The sequence below is a fragment of the Seriola aureovittata genome, chromosome 11, assembly GCF_021018895.1.
Source record: "Seriola aureovittata isolate HTS-2021-v1 ecotype China chromosome 11, ASM2101889v1, whole genome shotgun sequence".
NCBI classification, from domain to species: Eukaryota; Metazoa; Chordata; class Actinopteri; order Carangiformes; family Carangidae; genus Seriola; species Seriola aureovittata.
The window spans coordinates 1,990,952-1,998,865 of record NC_079374.1 but is presented as its reverse complement, the minus strand read 5'-3'; the positions used below and the strand labels follow the sequence as shown (position 1 = coordinate 1,998,865).

The 7,914-nt window shown below is 40.2% G+C and overlaps 1 long non-coding RNA gene across 2 annotated transcripts; it reads right to left on the bottom strand.

The window, feature by feature from the left end:
* Positions 1-3,482: 3,482 nt before the first annotated feature.
* Positions 3,483-6,954, bottom strand: LOC130177666 (uncharacterized). 2 transcript variants are annotated; one of them, XR_008829041.1, is made up of 4 exons: positions 6,565-6,954; positions 4,383-4,466; positions 3,894-4,298; positions 3,483-3,698 (listed from the first exon to the last, which is right to left on the bottom strand). It is a non-coding gene; the product is annotated as an uncharacterized LOC130177666 (long non-coding RNA). The 2 variants fall into 2 exon arrangements; XR_008829040.1 differs by lacking the exon at positions 6,565-6,954 and having other exon boundaries at positions 4,383-5,944.
* Positions 6,955-7,914: the final 960 nt, after the last annotated feature.

Sequence of the window (7,914 nt, the reverse complement as noted above, 5' to 3'; positions counted from 1 at the left end):
TAAGCCCTGGTTTGGATCTATATTCACCAGGTCTGGGCCAAACTTCTGTTTTGGATTAGCTGTGGTTCGATACCCTGCTTTGGTTCAAAATTTGCTGGCGAGTACTGTTTTCCACTATTATCTAGTGTTTATTCCTGGTTCAGTCCACTATTATCTAGTGTTTAGTCCTGGTTCAGTCCTCTATTATCTGGTGTTTAGTCCTGGTTCAGTCCACTATTATCTAGTGTTTAGCCCTGGTTCAGTCCTCTATTATCTGGTGTTTAGCCCTGGTTCAGTCCACTATTATCTAGTGTTTAGCCCTGGTTCAGTCCTCTATTATCTGGTGTTTAGCCCTGGTTCAGTCCTTTATTATCTGGTGTTTAGCCCTGGTTCAGTCCACTATTATCTAGTGTTTAGCCTTGGTTCAGTCCACTATTATCTAGTGTTTAGCCCTGGTTCAGTCCACTATTATCTGGTGTTTAGCCCTGGTTCAGTCCACTATTATCTGGTGTTTAGCCCTGGTTCAGTCCACTATTAACTAGTGTTTAGTTCTGGTTTGGTTTAATATTTCTTGGTGTTTAGCCCTGGTTCAGTCCACTATTATCTAGTGTTTAGCCTTGGTTCAGTCCACCATTATCTGGTGTTTAGCCCTGGTTCAGTCCACTATTATCCGGTGTTTAACCTTGGTTCAGTCCACTATTATCTAGTGTTTAGTCCTGGTTTGGTTTAATATTTGCTGGTGTTTAGCCCTGGTTCAGTCCTCTATTATCTAGTGTTTAGTCCTGGTTTGGTTTAATATTTGCTGGTGTTTAGCATATGTATCGTCAAACATTCACTGTGTGTCTTAGACATGTCTTTATACAGTATATTCTCTGCTGTTTTAGCCTCAAATGCTCCAATAATTACTGGTGTTTTAACAACTTTTTGGTCCAATATTTACAGGTATTTTAGCCCTGGTTATATCCAGTTTTGCAATATGTCTGGTCCAGTATTTGCCAGTATTTTAGCTCTGCTCTGGTCCAAAGTCTCTGGTGATTCAGCCCGTTTGGTCTAATATTTACTGGTGTTTTTCCGTAAAGTTCTGAGTTCGTCACAGATATACATGTATCAGATTAGAAAACTGTTATTTATTCATCTCTGCTGCTGCTGTCACTCAGTGATGAAATGAAATGGTTAAAAAAATAGACAGATTCTGAGTTGTTTTTTTTTTTGCTGCGTTAATCATTGTGATCATATGTGTTAAACCTTGCATCTGTTATTCAGTGTAGAGCGTCACGGACACACATGGCCAAATCTCCAACAGTCCAAGAGAGAAAGTGATTTTTATCTGACATCATCATTCAAACACACACACACACACACACACACACACACACACACACACACACACACACACACACACACACAGGATTACCAGGTTGGTTCCCACAATACCTCAGCGAGTGTTTGCCCAACTTGCTGCTCCATTTCACATCATGAAACAATAGAACGCACACACAGTAAGTGGTTCCAGTGGTTTATGGAGCAGTGCTGCGTCAATGCTGACCTCCAACTGCCCACAAAACAGACTGAGGGCGAGAAGGAGGGAGAGGTATACAGAGAAATCTCCTGCTTCAATAATACTCAGAGGTGGAAAGTACCTAAGGTCATTTAGTTAATTACAGTAGCAGAATACATTTTTAGGTGGTGGTCTTTTACCTGAGTATTTCCAATCTGTGAGAGTTTCTACTTCTTACTCGACTACATTTGTCTCATGACTTTTATCCTCAAAACAAAAAACAAAGTCACATATTTGAGCTACAGGGAGTTCAAACTGAAGCAGGGCTGGACTGGAACAAAAAAAATCAGCCCTGGCATTTTGGCCCAGACTGGCCCACCACAAGAAACCAACCTAAAACACTAAAGCTGTGTGATGAGTAAGAGGGAATCAAGGAATTAAAGCTCCTCCAGTGTAAAGGTCTGTGTCCATGTGTAGTGTGATTATAGATCAGCTCTAGCTTCTATATTAATACTGTGAAAGTATCAAAGCCTCAGTCCACAGAGAAATGCACACAGCCTGTATTCAGAAACTGAGCCTTAAAACCAGCCGTCAGGACTTCTGGAACTTTGTGATGTCACAACAAAGCAGTCACCAAGCCCCGCCCACCTGGACCCACCATCCAAACCTTTACAGGATTTGCTGTTTTTACCTGAAATCTGCTTTATTTTTATTGGAACACTCAGAAAACAGACAGCCAATCAGAAGAGAGGCTCAGAGCCTCCTCTCTCCTGTTGTTACTAGAGCTCCAGAGAGAAGCCTGAGGGAGGAGATGTAAAACTACACTGAGATGGTTTTTGGTTCTTAAAACCACAAATATATCTTCTTATGGATCAACACTTCAAATAAAACACAGAAGAAGAAGAAAATATGGAGCTTTGAATAAGTGGAAACATGATAAATACACTGTAAAAAAAATCCTGATTATACGGAAAATAATTACGTTTTCTAACAGTAATTTTCTCTTTTTTCAAATTGTGAACAAAAGTCTGTAAAATGACAGAAATGATCTGTGAATTAACAGCCAAACTTCTATTTTAAGCATTATGCCAATAATAATGAATTACATTTATTTCCCATTTTTGTAAAGAAAAAATTACTGTATTATTTATACAGTATTTACAGTACATTAAAAATGTAGCTTGTTAATATAAAAGTTAATGTCCATACAAACAATTTAAAGATCTTCTCTGTAATTTCAGGGTAAATCTTATTAGTTTTACATTTATGTGACTTCTACATTCAAACTTTGTAATTCTGGATGAAATGTAACAAACTTTTTTTCATCACATCAAACAAGCAAACTTCAAACAAAAAAAAGAAGTAGTAGAAGTACTGGAATGTATCCCAGCATGCACTGGGAGGAAAGCAGGACAATGGTTTAACACACAAGTCAACTCAGACTGTTGCACCGTCCTCACTGAGCTATGAAGGATTATTTTACATCTCTACTATAATTTATACTTGTTACTAAATGAGATTTATCCACCTCTTTATGATGCAACTTGTCTTGTGACAGTGAAGTTCACCTGCACCTTCATTCACAACTGTTTTATTTTTAATTTGTCAGTTACACTTGATTGTAAATTGTTGAAATTAATGTAGTTTTAATGTGAAATAAAGTTTCTTATGAAGCTTTGTTGATGGTTTTTATGGAGCGTGTCTGGTAATTTAACAGCAGCAGCAGCACAGTATAGAAATCACAACACACTGAAGTTTTTCCTGAATCTGTAATTAATCAAAGACTTTCTATGTTGCTTTAATCAACAACAAACATGAGAGAAATGTTTAAATGTGTCCGTCCTTCAACAGTGACAACACAGGATCTAGAGACAGATACTAGAGTTTGTGCTTTTCTAATTTGTCTTATGAACTTACCAATTTTAATAACAATGAAAACACTAATTCACCAAAGTGACTGTTAGATTCATCATGAGGCAGATGGTAAATATGAAAAAACACTCAGTACAATTTAATCACCGGTTTATTTATTAAACACCTTTTCAACCTTTTTGCTCCAGGTTGCAGTTCTGGTGGGTCAGTTCCATCTGTTTCTTGAGGTTCAGGTGAAGCTGATGATCTCTCTCCAGGGCTCCTCCCCCTGTGACAGTGAGTCATGTGATGACCTTAGTTTTCTCACGCGATGCCCATCCATCCACTGCACCACAGCACATGATGTGAGCTGCAAGAATAACAGAAAGCACATATTACAAATGAATCCTCACATACAGTAACAGCATTGTGCCCAATGGAAACTATTTACAACATTTTACCAGGGAAACAGTCAGTGTCCAGTCTTTGCACTGCGCCATCCTGAATGCAGTTTAAGAATATCATTAAAAGAAAAGAAAAGAGTAAATAACAATGATTCAGTTACCGTCTCTGTCATCTTTGAATATATAAACTTCTTGGGCTGTAGCCTCTGTCCTCGACCTCCTCAGCAGCAAACAGCAGAGACTCGGTCCGAGAGCAGCTGCTGAACATAGTGGAGCATTAAGAAGCTAAACACACAGATTTCCCTCAGGAGCTGGTGGAGACCAAACACAGAGCTAAAAGAGCGGGAACACTGGACTGAGATCATCATGAGACATCAACCTGGAGCCGGCCAGCACCGCCTCTCTGATGCCACATGATCCTGGAGACTGAATGACCAGCGAGTCCTCGCGGTCCCTCTGGACCACGTGGCCACCGGGTGAAGACGCAGAGCTGGTTGCAAACGGCCTCCACCAGGCGGCTAACACTGGCCCAGTTTGCAGGGCCCGAGTTCAGTCCAAGAAGACAGCTGAGAGATAATCAGAGAGCAGTGTGTGTTTATATAGATCTGATATTCATTAGAGGAAACAGTGATATCTGAAGTGAATCTCACCTCTGGAGACTCTCCTTCCCAGGACAGGAGGTGTTCTTCCCCGTCGCTGCCTTGAACTGTCACCTGGGCTGCCTCTCCTGGTCTCTGGGAGGGAAGACAACCCGCTATTTCTACCCTAACATGCTGATGTTAATTGGTAAATACTTTCACCTGTGGAGGTGGTGACAGTGCTAGAGATGATCCATCACTTGTTCACAGTTTAATATTTATAAATTCTGATCTTAAAAGTGTTGCTACCATCACCTGTCAACACCTGTTGATTTCCTCACTGGTGTTAAATATCTTTGGTTTGATCTGAAGTTCATGTGAACATTGATGTGTGCAGGGTAGACGGCCGTCACTGTACTAGAAGCCTCCCTAAGAAGTATGGTGTGCAGTTACTGATCTCAACAGCATGGAAGTTATTAGTAAGAAACATGTCAAATATTCAAGGTAACAGCTCTGAGATATAACTGGATATTTTTTGATGTGTCCCCACAGCAGCACATCACCTGTAAGATCATGATGATGCTGAAGAAGCAGGAGTGACAGTAAATCACCAGGTGGTGGGGAACAGAATGAAGTGTCTCTGCTTTAAAAGCACCGTCCTCCAGCATTTAAGAAATGGAAGGTCTTTAGTTTGGTTTTAAAAGAACACATTGATGGGGCGAGTCTAAGATCAGCAGGTAAACTGTTTCAGGTGCACAGATGCTGAAAGCATCTCACTACACTTTGAAAATGCTCCTGGCACATGGAGATTTCCAGCGTGTGATCTGCTGGGATTGTGAACTAACAGCATGTGTGAGATGTTCTGTGAAGCCGGACCAGCAGCTGCTTTGTGACCAACAGGAGGATTGTTTAAACTGACTGAGTGACAGAGTTTTACTGTTAAACCTGTGGTCGGCTGAAGACCATGTGATGTGAGTCATGAAGTTGCACCATTGGTCTGTTGACTTGTTTTCACTGGTCTAGACTCCAGGTGTTCACAGATCAGCCGTCCCTGTTTTCTCCTGTTCAGCTGAATGAAGTTTCATGTCATCTACTGCTTCAGTTTTTCCAAACAGCTGACCAGGGAGGGAATGAGACTCTTTCACCTGGTGTAAAGCACAACTCAAGTGTCTTTGCTAGTTTCAGACTGATGCAGTTGTTAATTTTTCCATCCAGTGCACACATTGTTTAAATAGCCAGTTGTTTAAATTGACCAACAGAAACCTGCTCTCCAGTAAATGGCAGAATATTTCTCCATTATTTTCAGGCACATTGTCAGTATCTCCTACATCGTGGCTGCACAGTCTGTTTAACACCAGCAGAGTTGTGAAGATGAGCTTCAGGTGTTTGATGTTTAGTCCGGTGGAACATTAGAAAGCAGCCACAGAAGGTCAGAGCATTCTTTGTCGGTACTGATCATTTAAATAACATTTGTTTAAGCTTTATTAAAGTAATGGGAAACAAAAAATAATGAAATCATACTTTTTAAGGACTTTACAGTGAATCTTAGTGTCTCCTGTTATTTCTTTCCCCCAGATGCTCCAAGGATCCAGCTGATTACTGGCAGTTTGAAGGTGGATTTTGGAATTGGAAGATACAAGCTAAAAAAACAACAGACCACCCCCCCCCCCCCAGCTCCACAGCCCCCCCTCTTTCAGAGGTGACATCATCACCTCCTCATTATAGGAACCTTAACAGGCAGATAGACCAATGGAGAAATGCCAGTGTTAGTTCTTCAGATCATCCCGGGGCTCTGAAGAACTATTTGTGAATAATTGGTTGATATTGTAAATTTACATCTGAATATATTAAATAAAAGTGTTATAAAGTCAATAGTGGTGTGTATGTTATTTGTAATTAAGTTTCAAACCCCACTTTAGTTGAAAGACTACATACAGAGACTTAACTGTTTAATTTGCATTTCTTCAGTTTATTATATTTTATGAGAAATGTAAGAAAATTGATCTGAATCTGAATCATTAAATACTGTATTTAGATTGTGCGTCTACAGGTTTTAAAATTACTTTACATGCTTAAAGATTAAATGTTGACACAAATACTGCAAGTTTACAATATTAAACGTGTTAATATTTAATTGATTGACACATTGTGATGAAATCATTGTGAAGAATCCGAGAGAGTAAGAGTTCGTAGACATTAAAATGACATTAAGTGTTGCCCAGACAAAGTAGAGTTGAATAAACTGTAAACTCACCAAGTCAGAAAGGATGCTGGTGAACTCCCGGGTCTCCTCGACATTCTCCTCCTCTGCAGATGCTCAACCTGACATGAGGTGTGTGGTACGACATGTGCCAGAACATGAAAAGAAAATGAAATTTAAAAACTCAGTGCAGCTTTACGTTAGGTCTGTTTCTGCTTTGAACTCTTTCAAACTTTTGTGTACAACGTTACAAGCTGAGCAGCTGCTGCTTCATACAACAGTAGACAGCTTGTCCTCTGTCCATAACAACAGTGTGATGCACATTGAAGTGTCTTGAAACTCACACTGCACCTTCCTACTCTGACTGTTCATCAGTGCTGGAGCTGAGATTGCTCAGGTTCTTCCTGTTTCCTGTTGAACTCTCTCCCAGAGGAACAGGTGAACAGAGGAGCGACAGTGACACCTGCTGGTTAAACTGGGGACACAAACATACAAACCATTCAATTACCATGCAATTCAGTTTGACAGAAACGGTACATATGATGTGACGACACATAAAAACTTCATCCATCTTGAACAGTACCACGCACAGCAGCATTTTTACCATGTGTAGCGTCACAGAGGTTCCCAGAATGCACTGCATGGACATTTTACTTCATAAATTCATTCTGGTTTATGAATCCATTCATGTTTTAAGACTTACTGTCCAGTACAAAGATGTTTAGATTTGTCATCATCATCATCATCATAATCACCATCAGGAGGCGTCTGATTGGTCCGAGACTCAGACTCATTCTGCAGCAGGACTAGTCCAAACACAAAGAACCATCTTCAGAGACCAGAAGAACCAGGAGTCCTACAGCAGACGGTCTGGCCCCCACAGAGTCCTGATCATCATGGAGTCAGTCTGAGATCACATGAAGAGACGCTGGAACAAGCTCCCTGACAAGAACCTGAAGAACTGAACAGGTGTACCGAGGAGAACCGGTGCTATAGTGATGATTAACGGCTTTATTTTAGAAGCAATGTCACTCAAATTTCAGTACCTAGATCTTTTGCACAGAACTGTATATTAAGTACTCTGAAAAATAATTTGGCTGATTTGTCTTTTCAACATCAATAAGAGTTCAATAACCTACCGTCACATTGTTGAAATTACATCCACTCCCTCTCCTGTGAAATCGACTCTCACACAAACCACAATCATCTCGTACATCCAGGCTCTCCTCTTTCCACGTCAGAACAACCTTCAAGTGTCAAACTCTGAATGCATATCGTTGAAGTAGCAATACCATATAAAACCAATATTTACGATATTAAACCAGCTGGAACCAGAGTGTTTGCATAAACAATTAATCAGATATAAAAATAGCAGTTGACTCATTCTTCATACTCAATGCGATC